Consider the following 16227-nt stretch of genomic DNA (forward strand, 5'->3'; position numbering starts at 1 on the left):
AGTGGCACAGAACAAGAAGAACATCGACTGGAAGACCCGCTAGAAGTAATGTTTCTATAGAGAAGAGGTGTGAAGAAGGGGTCAGCTTTGCCTCCTGGAGGAGGAAAGTAAGCTCTGGGATGGTGCCTTCAGCCTCCCATGTGGATAGTAAGTCTGGCCAATAGGAAGAGCTGTTTGAAGAAGATAGTTGTCTTTGATGACTTCTCAGAGTTTCCTTGTCAAGGTGCTCCTCCTTCCTACTCTCACAGGCCACCCCCTGACAACAGTGAAATTCTCACCAAAGTGTCCCCCAGCTAACTGAGCCTTGGCTCTGGCCTTTGCACTTCTACCCTCTAAATGTTCCCCATGATAGTTATGTGCTCTCAGCCTCTTCCCCGGTTTTTCAATTAATGTCATCATGACAAAGACCTCATAGACACATGTCTGATAAGGCGATAATAGTAGATCCAATATGTGATGTTGTCCATGTGCATTTTAATATGGTAGAATTCCTTAACAGCCTAAAGTCATAAATCTCTTACCATGAAATGTTGGCATTCATACCAGGTGTGGGGACGTAGGGCAGGTATTTTATAGGTATGATGACCTTCCCAGACAAGCGGGAGAGATGCCTGCTTACCCAAAGATACAGAGCAGCCTTATTGACTAGCCTTCCTGTTGTACAGGGCCAAGAGAGGACTATCTTAGACTCTGTCCATCTCATTCAAACAGCAAACGTTTGCAGAAGAAAAGGGGAGTCGTGGTGATAAAGGAAGGACATGAGGTTGGCATGGAATATACTTTATTTAACATGAATGTTCTAAACATTTATAAATCGAAAGATTTGGACCTCTTACTGTTATCCCTGAAAAATGAAAGTCTTCCATCCCCTCCCCCCACCCCCCCAGACAAACAGAATTGTGTCGGCCGTTATGAAGGTGAGGGACCCAAAGACATTTGAGGTGACCATGCCTGATCATTTCCAAGAAAATCGATCCAATTGAACCACAGAGGTGATGTGTTATTTTCTATCAGTGTTGTTAGCGTTTTATCTCACACTTTAGAACATAGTTACTCTCCACCCACGAATTCAGATTTGGAAGGACAGGAGGTCTTCCGGGAAGGGCGTGGGTCCTCCAGCTCATGTCATCCTGGGTAACGAACTTGCACTTCACCTACTATAACAACAAATCTAAGGTGGAAGTTATTCCAAGTCTGGAAAAACTGATAGTTTATTAAATATGTGTTTTTATTGAAGATGGACCAAAAAGTTAAAGCAAATATGGACATTTAATGAGACAGGTTTATTACTCTTAAGGAACAAGGCAAGCCCTGAGTGAGAGGTAGTCATTCTTTTTTAAAATTTTATTTATATTTATCACACAAGAAACATGTTTTTTATAAACTGGAAATTACAGATTTAAAAAAAGGAGAAAAAACCTCAACATTTGCCTGTTATTTCACTTCTCAGAACAAAACAGCATGCAAGCCCAGAGCTCTCCATGGCACTTTCAACTCTGTCTCTCACATCTTGCTCAGTATGATACTCACTGTCATACAATCTTTTTTCTCATTTAATTATACCTAGTAAAGATCTTTACATGTCAATGAATATAAAATCATTTTAATAGCAGCATAATACTCGGCCAGAATTTAGTTAATCCCTCATTATTTAACAACGATGTATTTTAAATTCTTTGCCATAATAACAACATATATTTAAATACGTGTGTGTGTTTTCTTACTACTTACTGAGAATTTTCTTAGATAAATCCCCTAATGCAGAACCACTATTTTCAATGATTTGCACATTTTAAAGAATATTTTGCTATAAGTATTGCATTAGTTTTCTCCAGGAAGGCTAATTTATACGCCTTTCCGAATAAAAGAGTGTCCCCAACAGTAGCTGTGTTCAGAAATCATTTGACTAGTTTGTAAACATCTGTTTATTTTTCTGCCTTCATGTGTAGTGTAAGCTGCTGGAAGACAGGGAGACTGGCGAGTAACTGTTATGTTCCTAGCGCCTAGCATGTGCCTACCCTTGAGTGTTTCTAGTGTTCGTAATTTTAGATATTTGTGTTTAGGAGGCACCTCATTGTACATGCTTCAGGCCCCACACAACCTGGGATTCTCCTGCTGACACTTCCTGTTTGCCTCGTACTGTTCTATGCATGTTATGAATATAAATGAATTTAATTCTCGCACAAACCCTGTGAAGTTACTACAGTTGTAAATGAGTTGATTGGGACTCAGAAAAGTAATTTGCCCAAGATCTGGGGTTTGAACCTAGGCCGGTGACCTCGAGTCCACAATCTGTAACCACCTTAATTTCTCTTAAATTGCACAGATACAAATCCTTGTGGGAGTTGTGGGCAAAATAACTAACTCCTTTCTAGTTATCTATTGTTTCATAATCGCCCAAACCTCGTTATTTAAATAATGGTCATTTTGTTATCTGTCACAGTGTCCATGGGTGATGATATGGGCCAGACTTGGTGTTTCTGGCACAGGGTGTCTCTCAAGATTGCAGTGACATGGTGGCTAGAGCTAGAACTACAGTGCGCTTACGTAGCTCAGGGTTAGCTAGGCATCCCCCTCTCTCTTTGTGGTCATGGGGCCGCTCCATGTGGTCTCTCTGCATGGTCTAGTTGGGCTTCACAGCATGGCAGCCTCAGGAAGCAGACAACTTACAGGGAAGTTAAAGACTTCTGAGCGAGTGTTCCGGCAAACGAGGCAGAAGGTGTTCATGACCCAGCCTCAGTTGTCACATCAAGTCACGTCAGCCATATTCAGTCACAAAGCACCTCTACTTTCAAGGGGAGCATGGACCCTACTTCTCAGTGGGAAGAACGTCAAGGTCACGTTGTAAGAACGCATGGGATGGGAGAACTTGTCACTGCCCTCTTTGAAAAATACAATCTACCGCATAACTAAAAATTTCTTCAACCCATAAAACATGCTTTAAAATTCATACTTCATATAGAGCTGATAAAGTGTGTGAGGATTCATTCTTGTTTATCGACAACCCACACTTCTGATTAATAAAACATGCTTATGAAACGGTACATTGGCAGAAGATATGTATAGGATGGAGATACAGTTTATGGCTCTGGATTCAAGTGAGCCGAGTAGCCTTTATATAAATTGAGCCTGAGACCCGGGCCTCAATGTCCCAGCTTTTTAAAAGCTGTCTGCAGAATTTCAACTAAAAGGTAAAGATATACTTTTTCTGCTTCTAAGAAATTATCTTTATTACAAAACTGTGTTTTATTATATGCATGAATTAGATTCAATGCTGCTAGCTGCACTGATGCTGCGGTTTCTCTATGGCATCACTGATACTCAGTCAGGGGTTTGCCTCTGGCAGCAGGCCAGCAACAGAGGGCTGGGAACAGAAGGACAAAGGCTACTTGACCTCCTCCCCATGCTGCGATGCCCGCTGCAGTGGCCTGTCTCCTTTCTGCTGAGATTTTATTTACTAAACAAGGCAGATTTAGGGAGATGCTTGGAGGGCCAAGTAGTGACAGCTAGAGGTTTCAATCCTATTTACTTCTTGGCTGTGGGTAAAGAATGAAAGTCCCCAGAAAGAAATGGGCTCTGAGTGATTAAGTCACTCCTCTGTGGCCTTGGGGATGTTGGGTTTCTTATTGTTTGCTTTATAAAGCTTGTCATTGATTTTAAGCTAGTGGAGTTGAGAACACTGTGTAGGTTAGGGACTCCGGTTGGTAAGTCTCCACTTCCTCTCCGTGCTAAATGGTCCCATGTGGCCTGAGGACTTCAAAATAACTCTAGTGCCCACTTACGGCACAGAGTGGCTCAGGTACTGGTACATTTGATGTGAGAGTGTCATTGTGACTTCAGAAGGATCCAGCAACCAACATCATCTTCCACAGTCAGTACAGAGTGCCTGAAGCACAGCTAGAAAGAAAAGCAGCCCAGCCCCAAGCCGAACTCTGTGAAACCCTCAAAAGACCTTTGACAGCAGGATCATAAGTCAGGGATTCCCTTAAATGCTCAATGGATCTGGTACTTAGAATGAAATTTTGAATTGTGATTCCACCCGGCCCAGACTCCCCCCAGGTAATTTTCCAGGTGATGAAGTCTGAACTGCTCTTTTGTTCTCAAGGGTCCCAGCTGCCATCACACTGAAGTTAGTTTTAAGTCGTTAACTTTTGTAACACGACCTACATTTTCTAGGAGGGGTGTGGTGGGAGAAAGAGCCACACTTTCCCATGAGAATGTTCTGCTGATAAAATATCGCTTCGCCTCACTAGATAGTTGAGTGCCCCAAATTCCTTATCCTTCAACATTGTCAAAGTGGATTCTTTGGCACAAAAGGCTCTAGAGCTAGTTTTATTTCTAGGTAATATTTGCAAACACGGTGGACTAACCTCTCCTAGACTTCTCTGCTGAAGGAGCCATGAAGTTGGCTCCTGGAAGCAAAGCGGGAGCTGTGACGTACTGCACAGAGCACCGTCAAACAGAGGTACAGAGGGATGTCTGTGCGCCAGACACCTCTGGAGGTGTTTTGCTGTTTTGCTCATGGTAATTGGATAGTTTATCTCAGATCTAGGCCTTTCCTGGGCTTGTGGAGTGTGGCTTTTCTTATTTGAATAAACCACTGAAAGCCACAAGTCAGATGGCTTAAATTTACTGAATTACAGATAAATATGGTCCTTAAAATTATTTCACAGTTTATCGTGGGAAGTTATAATGCATAGTCTCCAGCATCGTGTCAAAAGTAAGAGAAGCAGCATTATGTCATTTCTATTCATTTGTCAGAGGGAGAAATATAGAGATATTTATGTTAGCCTTTTATGAGTGAAAAAGGAGTTAATTGCATCCCATGAAAAGTTCTTGATTTGTCAGCATCAAGAAGCTGAGTTCTCTGAGTCTGTGTGAATCCACAGGCTGAGCTGGCTGCCAAACGGAGCTGTGCTACCTCTTCTACTAAATGGGATGCCCTGAATAACCCCACAGTGACCTTGGTGGTCACTTCTGCAGAGAGAGATAACAGTATATAAACTACCAAGTAAGAATGAACTTCTGAGATAGACCTGAAAACTGAATTGCGAATAACTGGTTCACATCCCAGACAGCTGATCACAAGCACTCCTTGAATCCAGCTGCTTCAAGGATTTAATTTAGGTCTTTGGTTGTAAGAAATTCCAGAAAATCTAAATGTTTCTGTGCCTGGAAAGGGTTAGTTTGAAAGCTTGAAGACTTCCCAAAGCAGTTGGTTATGGGGAGAGTTATAGGCCCCTCAATGATTTCCCTATATTTTTATGTGGTTAGGTAGCATGAACTCCTTTACATTAAGTAGAACGCTTAAACTCACCTTACTTATCATGTGTATGGATGAGATAGGCAACCAAACAAGCTCTACTAACAAGTCAGGATTTGGTGATAGTCTTTAAGAATGTTAAGAAAAAGTTTAAATCCAACACGATTTAAAGGCGAATTGTGGGCTCAGTGTTCTTGTGTCACTTCTTAGACTGGACAATTAAAAATGAAAGGCTAAAATTATTGAAAATGTCTAGCGATTTACTACCAGAGCAAGTGTGAAATGCATGCATTAATAAACCTCACTCCAGCTGTATTTCCTATTAGAACTGTGCCAGCCTGCTTTTTAAGTTTCAATTTTTAAAATTTTTTTTTTAAAAAAGAGTTATCTTTTCAAAATTTGCTTATATCACACTCAGTTAAGAAAATGTATATTATATATATATATTTTAAGTAATATCATCACCAGAAGCCTACCTCTTTTCCTTTGACAGTAAAATAGAGTGCTTATCTTCATATTTTCATAATAAAAACTCCCTCAGCTCAGGCTACTCTGGCAGATTTACAACTTTTGAGCAGGAGAGCTGACAGGCATTTTAATATGAAAGGAGATATGATGTCTTTAATGTACAGTGATGTCACTCCTAACAAGGGGGAAGCGGCTTTCTGCAGTGCAATCACCATAACAAGGCCGATCTGGCTGCTGCAGAAGAGACCTTCTCACCTAGAGAAAGGTCACAAACAAGACAGAGAAGAGGGGACTCTCCCAACTCAGGTGGAAGGGCACTAAGTGAGGTCACAAGCCTATAGTGGCTGTATATTAGCTGCAAGAAGTTGAAGCCAGGAACCATCTAGACAGAGCTGACCTTGAGAAGGAAAATGGCAAGGCGTGACACTGACAGGGTAATGAAAATCCTCCAGGGAGTGCTCAGATGAAAGCTGGATTGCCCGTTGACCATCTTCTTCCTCTTCTTTATCCCTTGAGTAGGACTCAGAACTTGAAACTGATATTGACAGCTAGTCGTCATTAGCAGAATGTGTGATTATTGTGCCTGGGGAAATGACAGTAAGCAAATGCTGAGAATTTGGGGTCTTTTATTCACAAGCGAGGCCTTAAAGGTTTAGCATTTTGTGTGGAAAATATTGATTCTGGTTTTGAAAAGAGTTTTAAATTCTCAGAGGCTCAAATTCAAATGTCCTATCCTAAGCCCCCAATTAAAATTGGTACCCACTCCTGACTGAACAGGAAGGATTTTCATCAAATAATCTGAGAATTACTACACTGCTAAATCCCATGTACCCGGGAAAAGCATTTCCCATAAAAACCCAAAAAGCACTCTCCACAACATTGGAAGATGAGGCTGGTGTGCCATTTTCAAAGAAAATCCTAATACTCAAAACCTGGGTGGGCTCCCACTATTCAAATAAACTTTCATTTGTTCGGCAAAATTTCTGGAAGTACAAGGGTTAACTTAAGAACTTAGAAGGTTTTGCTAGCTCAGATGATAGCCAAGCATTTAAAATGTGCCAGCACAATTAAATGTATTTCTCTTTAATTAAACGTAGGCACATTTAGCCATTACACACTCAAAATTAAGTATCAGAGATTTATCACGTAAAGGAGCCAAACAGCGAAGGCAGGGGTCAGAATTGACCAATATCGCAAAGGACTATAATATTTTTTAATATGTTATTATCTAATTAATTTTACTGCAGTGAAACAGTAGTTCTGAGTGGGCTGTGTTCTACTCTGCCACTTACAAGTTATATGATCTGGAAAAGTTATCTAATTTCTTTAGGCCTTAGTTTCATCATAGGTGAAATGAGAATAATCATGTAAGCTATTACACATGATTTCTATAAGAATTAGTCAATCAATGAAATGAGCTAATCAATGAAAACCACTTACCACCAAGTCTAAAACATGGGTAAATACTCAATAAATGTTATCCCTTACTGCTATTATTATTAAAATCAGATAAATATACATGTTGGTCATGTGTCTTGCATTAAAATCTCATTGGTAATACTTCTGAATATATAAAATTACCTTATGTATACAGTTTGTAATGGAAATGGTTTTTCTTCAAGGTCGTTCAAAGTATCATATTTCAAGCTCTAAAAGACTACAAGTAGCCATAGGATTATGGGCTAGTCACCCTTGCTTAATGAACTTGATGTAAAAATGGGTACAAAACTGTATTCACATCTTAATAGTAACTACTACACTTCATGCCTGCCCTCCCAGCCCAATGCTACTCTAACCTAGTGGCTCTCAATTTTTGATGTGGACAGAAAATCTGGGGAATGTATCATTAATGCATAAATTCTGGTTTGGCAAATTTGGACAGGGGCCCAGGCATGTGCAATTTTAATAAGTAGCTGCATTGATGCCTAGAATACATTGATTCTATGTACACAGAGACCCTGATGGCCCACCAGAGAGTGATACCATGCCTCCCACTTGTCAAGGATGAGAGGATGAACCTTTGGAAGGATAGTTTCCCTTCTCTTTCTTAGCAAGACTTGGAGGTACCTTTAGACCTAGAGGATTGAAATGAGTCAGGAGAAGGCCAAGAGGAAAGAGAAAAGATAGATTTCTTAGGCCACCTCTTCCCTCTGCTCTAAGGGAAAGAGATGAAGGGTTTCTTGGTGTTTCGCTGGAGTGGGAGAGGAAATAAGGACATATTTAAAATTTTGGTATAATGTTCAAGACTGTGCCTAAGACTAGAGCATCTTTTGTTGTTGTCTCTTGAGTTCTAAGTGTGATGATTGGTAGTGGGTAAGATTTCTGATTCAGTAGAGGTGTGGGAACCAAACAATAGTCTTAGAACATAGGTGAGAAGGTCACAGTATACTATAAGGGCTTTTAAATTTGGACCATGGCTTACTCAGACAGAGCATAAGACTTCATAGTCTACACACCATATCTTTCTCCCTTATTAACTCTATTTTCTGTTTTCTATCATCTGTATATGTTTATACAACTCACTACAAGAATTGTACAATATTTTGAGGCATGGTAGACAGTCTTGTTTGTAAAATATTGACTCCGAACTTTCATTAAACTCTATTAATATATTAATATTGTTTATAAATGACAAGCAAAAGAAAGTCTGGACCTCCGGTTTCCAGTCTCACAGGTAAAGAGCTTGGAAGTCATCACATCTATCCAAAAAACAAAAAGAAGGAATTAAACAAACTGAAAACCAACAACTGTTCTTAGATCCATCAGAGAATCAAGGTCACAGGGCAAATATCTGCTCCAAAAGTGGAAGAGACAGACATGTGGAGCCAGAATCACAGCTTGCCAGAGCAGAAACCTCTACAGAAACCAGTGCAAAGGTTGGAAAACCTAAACTAAATTAATGAACTGCTGGAGGCTCAGTATGAATAGCCAGGGGAACCCAGGCTTATGCAGGAGGCCTCCACACGTTTCTGAGTTTTATCACCAGGAGATCTACAGATTTCCATAGTGAAGATTGGAGAAAATTCCTCTTGTGCTTCCGGCAGGGGGAGGCCAAAAGTAAGTATTTTGAAATAGATAAGAGCTCCCTGTTTTTCTTGATAAGGCCTGCCCTCAAGGAAAATATTTTACAAAAGCCTAACCAACATGGGTTATATCAGAGCCTAATCTGGCGGGAAACCCGCAACTCCAGCTACCTCTACCCTTCTCGTCTCATCTAAGAGGGAGGGGAAGACACTGAGAAGCATTTGTGAAGGTCACAGCCCAGGGGTATGGGCTCATTAAATACTGAGACCCAGTCATAGGACTACTGAATACTTCCCCCTCTCCCACATCTTAACGACACATCAGTAGGGCTCCTGTATAATAATAGTATTATAACTGAAATAACTGCACCTTTCAGATTTTATTTAAGAAGAAGTCTCAGGGGAAAGCCAACAACAAAAGAAGGAACACAAAGAAGGCCACTAGAGAAAATTTTAGCTTCTGACACCTACAGCTACAGCAAAAGTAAACATAGCTTAACTCCTAGACAAACATAAAACTTTATACCAAAAGAGGTCTATTTATTTCAGTGCTTTTTATTCAGTACATCATGTCCTCTTTTCAACAAAAAAATTACACTCAGATATGGCAGGTCTGAATTCAGATATGGCCCAGACTTCAGAATTATCAGACCAGGAATTTAAAACAAGTATGATTTACATGCTAAGGGAGCTATTGAAAAAAGTGAACAACATTCAGGAACAAATGGGTAATGTAAGCAGAGAGATAGAAGGTCTAAGAAAGAATCAAAAAGGAATGTTACACATCAAAAACACTGTAACAGATATGAAGAATGCTTTTGATAAGCTTAGCAATAGACTGAACACAGCCAAGGAAAGAATCAGTGAGCTTAAAGATGTGTCAATTGAAACTTCTAAAACTGAAACACAAAAAGGAAAAATAGTGAAAAAGACATAATAGAGTATCTAAGACCTGTGGGTCAATTAGAAAAATTGGAAATGCCAAGCATTAGTCACCATGGTGGAAAGATATTATATTCTCCTGACCTCGCGTGTCCTTGAGGTAACATAATAGAATAGCTCCTTGGCCATTACTGCTCCCTGCTCACATTTCCAAATGGGAGGAGAAATAAATAGGTTGGTGAGTTTGGGAGAAGGAATTAAGTGTCTCTGGCAACACCACTTCTTCCTCTGCCTTGTACCTCTCCACCACGCCACTGTCTTAGTCGGCAATACCATATTTTTCCACTTCCACCTTTTGCCGAATGGGTAAATTTTATTCTAGCAGAATAAGTATTCGGAAATCCATTGTTGTTGCACATTGTTTCAGCTTAAGTTGCCTGGAAAACAGAACCTGAAATAAAGCCTGCATGCCAAGTTTTAGTGGAAAGGGGTACAATAGCAGGGCAACTGGAATGAGAGTACCTGCTTTCACAGCTCTATGGCAATGGGACACTGACTAGGGTGATGCTTGATTTGAATAATTTAAAAACTCAAGAGCTGTTGAGCAGAAGGCTATCATTGCCTTCCAAGATGGAAAATTGCACCCCATCATTGAGTTTCCAGATCTAAGCCAGTTAACAAACCCAGAGCCCGTGGACTGAAGGAGATGCTGGATCCCCTTGAGGAAGGACCCGAGAATGCCAATGAGAACATAGCGGCTTCAAATAACCATTTTGTTTTGCCCTCGATTTCACGAGTCAAGAATTTAGGACAAACTGGACTGAGGGGTTCATCTCTGATCCGTGTGGCATCAGCTGTGGTGGCTGGGATAGAGGATCCACTATCAACATGGCTTTTGCACTTACGTGTGGCCCCTTGTCTGGGATCACTAATAATTGATGCTGCTCTTGGCTGGGAGTGCAGGTGGGGCTATTGATACATGGACTGTCCACGTGGTCTGGGCTTCTCTCAGCATTGCGACTCAGTAACAGCATCCCACGAAAAAGCATTCCCAGAGAACCTGGCAGAAGTTGCAAGGCTTCTTATGACCTAGCCTGGAAAATGCAAGACTCTTACTTCCATGACATTCTGTTACTCAAGTGAGTCCCCAAGGCCAGGTCAGATTTAAGGGGAAGAATAGCAAAGACTTTGCAGCCAGTTTTAGTCCACTACAGTCTACAGGCAGGGAAAGAAGGACAGGCAATACGAGATGGTGCATTACTGAGTTGCCATAGTTTCACAAGAAAACAGAATCAGTAGTTTGAACATTTCAATTTCCAAATAGGATGTTTGGAAAAACCACCAAAGTCTGAGGAGGAGAAGAAAGAATTCATCTGCTGGTTCCTCACTCCCACGTTGTCTCTTGTCTTTCATTGTCGAAGTCTACCACTTGAGTTGGCAACCCCTGTCATTCTGGTTTGTGTCACTAAGCCCCCTTCCTCCCAGGCAGCTGCTGGGGAGCTATATTCTCCATGATTCTCTGCACAGCTCTTCCTCTGAGATCAGAAGTAGGTGGGAGGATCCAGAGCCTTGAGGCCTGGGGGCTAAAACTGTGGTAGCTCCTGTAGTAGTGGGCGCATTGGGCCATTCTAGGCCAGCTCTGAACCAGGGGGGAGTCAGATGGCTAGCGGTGTTAGAAATTGGTGCTAGTTAACTTAGGTGGCAGTGGCGATTTTAGGGCGCTCCCCTGAGAGCAGGTGAATCTGGGGAGATGTATAAATTGGGTCTAATGCACACAACTAAGCTTTGTCATTCAAACCAGCCTTCATGAGTAATAAAATAGATTTTTAAAAATATTCATGTAATGTCTCTTGTGGTTCTCCCAATTAGCTCCAAGCTAGGAAGGGGTAGTTGAATATTTTCTGTTGCCCTTCCAGATCACCTACTCATGTTTGTCCATCTGTCTGAGCTCCACAGGCTGCCTTTATATGCCGGATCTATAGGTTCCCCAGTTTTCTAGCTTCCTGTTGATTTAGCCAATAGGAAGCACCAAGAGATCAGCAGATGAGGTGAGAGTGAGGTTCTCAGGGTTGGCTATGTCCCTTTAACAAAGAGTACAGCTTCTATCAAGTAATCTTCTCCTACAGCAGCTCTCAAATGGCTCCAGAAACTTCCTCCTCCCCTGCCCTATATGATCTAGAAGCTCACCTCTGTTGCTAACCCTGGGATGCTGTTCCGTCCCGTGCAAGCTTCCTTTACTAAGCCCCACTTTGGAAAAGTGTTCTTTTTTAAAAACTCTCCTTATTACAAGCTTGACTGTGCCTCTTGTTTCCTATTGGGACCCTAGCTAATATAAGTGAGACAGAAATATAATTAATTATCACCCCCTAGATCCACAAAAGTAAGCCCTAATAATTATTAGTAAATTACTAGTAAATACTCTTTAGCATAAATAAAAATAAAAGTTTTGTTGTTGGCTCATCATTCTCCTAGCAGTAGAAAATGAAAGAGTTCATTTTTTAATCAGTCCGAGGCTCATCAGGAGGGCCCTAAGGGCTCAGCTACACAATTGCTGGGATGGAGTGAAATGCCAGCCATTGTGTTCTCAGGAGACATAGATGGAGCTCTCGTTTCCTGCCATCTGCCAGGGAAGAACTGAAAGTAAAGAGGTAATGAAAACAGCTAATTTACTCTTTTTGGGAAATCAGGCAAGTCCCAACATTGATTTTCTTAAGGCAAAGGAACATTACTAAGTGGCAAATATCCTTAAATGCTTTTACCTGAATATAATTCAACCAACTATAACTCTAGAGCTGCACAGTTCAATACTGTAGCTACTAGCCACATGTGACTATTTAAATATGAATTCATTAAGATTAAATAAAATTTAAAATTCAGCTCCCCAGTTACACTAGCCACTTTGTAAATGATAGTCACAGGGGCTGGTGGCTAAAGTATCGAATGGCACAGATACAGAACTTATCCATCATTGCAGAATATTCTGTTGGACAGCACTGCTTCTGAGAACAAACCCCACATTTCTCTGCGTTGCATTTTTTTTAAACCACCACTTTTATCAATCGTTGGGACACTAAATTATCCGATGTCAGAGGACTACATTAAGTGTAAGGGCGTTATGCTATATGGAGAAGTGAGTTCTGTATTGTGACTCTTCTTTTAGAAGAGAAAAGACTTTACGACATTTCAGAAAATTTTAAAGCATGCATTTTTAAATCGGTTAAATTTATTTTTAAAATAATGAAATGAGATATTCACCCTAATTAAATTAAATATGTATGCTTTTTTTCTCTCAGATATTAGACTCCGTATTATAACAACTTGATTCATTTTAAGGCAAAAGGAACATTACTAAGTGGCAAATATCCTTAAATGCTTTTATCTGAATATAAAACCTTAAAAGGTGAAGATAAAACCTTAAAAGCCATGTATAATATATTCAGAATTATTTTTGTTTAAGGATATTTGAAAAGGAAAGTACTTCTTAAATAAAAAACGTGAAAATGAATAAGACATGTAACCTACCTACTCCAAGTAAGGTAAAGAAAAACTAACATTTTAGGTACTTAAACTTGAAATCTATTTGAAAACAATGAGAAAGTTTATCATTAAGCATTTCAACCATAGTAAGACCACTGATGGAGGGTGGGAGGAGTAAAAAAATCCATCGATTGATAAAATCAGAACTGATAAAATATCTAGGACATTAGAATGGATTGGTATACCGACAAATCCAAATAAATAGCAAGCTTAGCTTAGATAAGAGGTCTTTAAATTACTTTTTATGCATCTCAGTATGCATCTTTATATATTTTGAGATTAAACCAGTTTGCAATTTTTGAAACTTTCCAACATAGGAGCTGGGGTTTCTCAGAAGGGCTGTCATCACGATTGGGTTGTGCTTACTACCTTCTCCTGGAAAACATATTAAACGCCAGACCACACGGATGGGCACTGAGAATACGCTATTGACTATTTTAAACTGACGTGCTGTTTTTCTGGAAGCAAAACAAAACTGAGAGACATGGAAAAGAGGTAAATTGAGGTCATTTTGGACATAAGTCGACTAGGAATGGTCAGTCTAATAAGCTGCCAAGATTTTAAAGAATTTTTTAAAACCACACTTTTTTCTTACAAAAAATAATTCATATTCATTGTAGACATGTTGGAAAACACAATTAAGCAGATAGAAGAATATGAAAATGACCAATTTACCCTTCCTAGGGATAAACTCTATTAAGAGTTTGGGGTATATTCTCCCAGAATTTTTGTGGTTTTTTTTTTTGTATAGAAAAATATATGTTTCACCACTTGAGTATGTAAAGGTGAAACTTTTAAGCTGAAACCTGCTTTTTTCCATATTGCAGCATCTTAGATCATTAGAATTTTTCGAAACGTTATTTTTTTTTAAAGAGCAGCCGGAAATTTTCTGATCTGTAGGGAAGTTCCATGTGGTTATGATGCTGAGTATTCCATTTCCCAAGTCAATCAAGAACCTGAGTCAGACTATTTGATCTAGTGATTCCCTCCATACTCAGCTCTCAATTTTCTGTGGTCAAAAACAAATGACCAGAAAAAAAAAAGAAAAAAGAAAAAAAACACCTACACATCAACAATGCCCCCTACTTTTCTGCTTCCCAAAACTCACTCTAATGCTGTCGACGCCCTTTCAAGACCAAAGGAGACATATTTGTATCTATAAGGAAGGTAGAGGGATTCACTCAAGAAGAACTAAGAAAACTTCAGCCCTTCATCTTAAATTAAACGTGCAACACCATCCAAGATGAGAGTCGTGACGTAACCTGGCATCAACACGGAGCCACCCACCGGCAGTGAGCGTGAGGGTAATGTCATCGGTCTGTGTTTTAAGACCATCCTTCTGGAGGCAGCAAAAGCAGTGAGGAAGTTATCATAGCAGATAAAGGAAAAATGGCAGCAGAGCTATGTGGGTAGAGAGGAGGGAGCATGTGAGACATTCGGAGACGGTAGATTTAACAGAGGTAAGTCAGTAAACTGATAAATGGGGAGCAAGGAGGGGAAAGAGTCTTCATGGCATCGTGGGTCTTTTTGACAACTAAAGTACTGACTATGGAAAGGGGTAAGGATTTTAGGAGGAAAAGGGACATAAGAACAGAAGCTTTGGGTAAGGCAAATGATGTCAGTCTTGATCACAGTAAGTTTGAATTGCCACAGGAGGGCTAAGTATAATATACAGTAAGCAGTTGCAAACACCATTCTGAAACTGAAGAGAAGGTTTGGGCTCAGAATATAGATTTAAGGCAATATTTTGCTATTGTTGCAGGACTTCACAAACCCTTTAGTTTGGTGATGTGTACTGCAAATTTAAAAGAATTAGAGATATGTACTTGGCATTTCTCAAACTTATTTGAACATGGGACCTAGTATTTCATGAAATATAATTTTGGAGACATTGGTGTGTTGGTGGCTGGACATGGATGAGATCCCCAAAGAAATAATGTTGAGTGGGAAGAAAAAAGTGTTGAAGACGAAACTTTGGAGAATCTAGGTATGGTTCTCTTATTTTGCTTTTTTCTTATTTTAATTTTTTATCCCGATGAAAACTTTGCTGTTGTTATACTGCCTCGTAACAAATAAAATCGTGTCTTAAGTTTCACAATTTACTTAGGTGTAGTATGTGCTCTTGATAGATTTATGTCCATTTATATATTTATTAAAAAATTTTAACCCTTAAAAACTGTACCCCGAACATAGAAGTATGCTGGAGAATATGAACATTTAAGTGGTATCCAGCAGAATAAGAATCGGGAAAGAGACTCGTGGGAAAGAATCCTAACAAACAAAAGGGAGGCCCTGCTCAGAAGATGTGATGGTTAATTTTACGTGTCAACTTGGCTAAGCTCAACTGTCCAGTTGTTTGGTCAACACTAGTCTACGTGTTGCAGCGAAGGTATGCTGCAGATGTGCTTAACATTTACAATCAGTCGCTTTTAAGTAAAGCAGATCACCTTTGATGGTATGGATAGGCCTCGTTCAGTCTGTCAAAGGCCTTAAGAGCAAAGGCTGAGGTTTCCTGCTGAAGAAATTCTGCCTCCAGAATGTAATGCAGAAATCCTGCCTGAGTGTCCAGCCTGTGGCCTGCCTTATAAATTTCAGATTTGCCAGCCCCCACAATCCAGTGAACCCATACCTTAAAACGAATCTCTCTTTTTCTCTCTCACCCTGACAGATACAGAAACCGAGTAAGAGAATATTTCAAAGAAGTCATGATCAGCACTATCCAACTGTCTGATGCCCTAGAGGAGTCAAGGTAAGGAGCAAAAAAACACCATCGAATCGAATGGACACTTAACTCTCCCTATAGTATTAACTTTCTTTGAGAAGAATTTCAATCTTTGAGAAGTATTTCAAACCAATATCATCACCTCTACACTTCGATTATTGTCACCCCTTGTACTTAGGATGAAAAGTGGAACATTGTACTCCTCAAGTATGAGTTCCTGGTAGAATTTATTCTTCTCTGCAATCCTGATAGTTCCTAGTACTGAACCCAGTGGGGTCAAACAATTTCAACTGAATTTTCTGACTCCATTTCTCTTTCATCACCTTTAACTA

This window comes from Pteropus medius, unplaced genomic scaffold (genome assembly GCF_902729225.1).
Source record: "Pteropus medius unplaced genomic scaffold, Ma_sr-lr_union100, whole genome shotgun sequence".
Lineage (NCBI taxonomy): Eukaryota > Metazoa > Chordata > Mammalia > Chiroptera > Pteropodidae > Pteropus > Pteropus medius.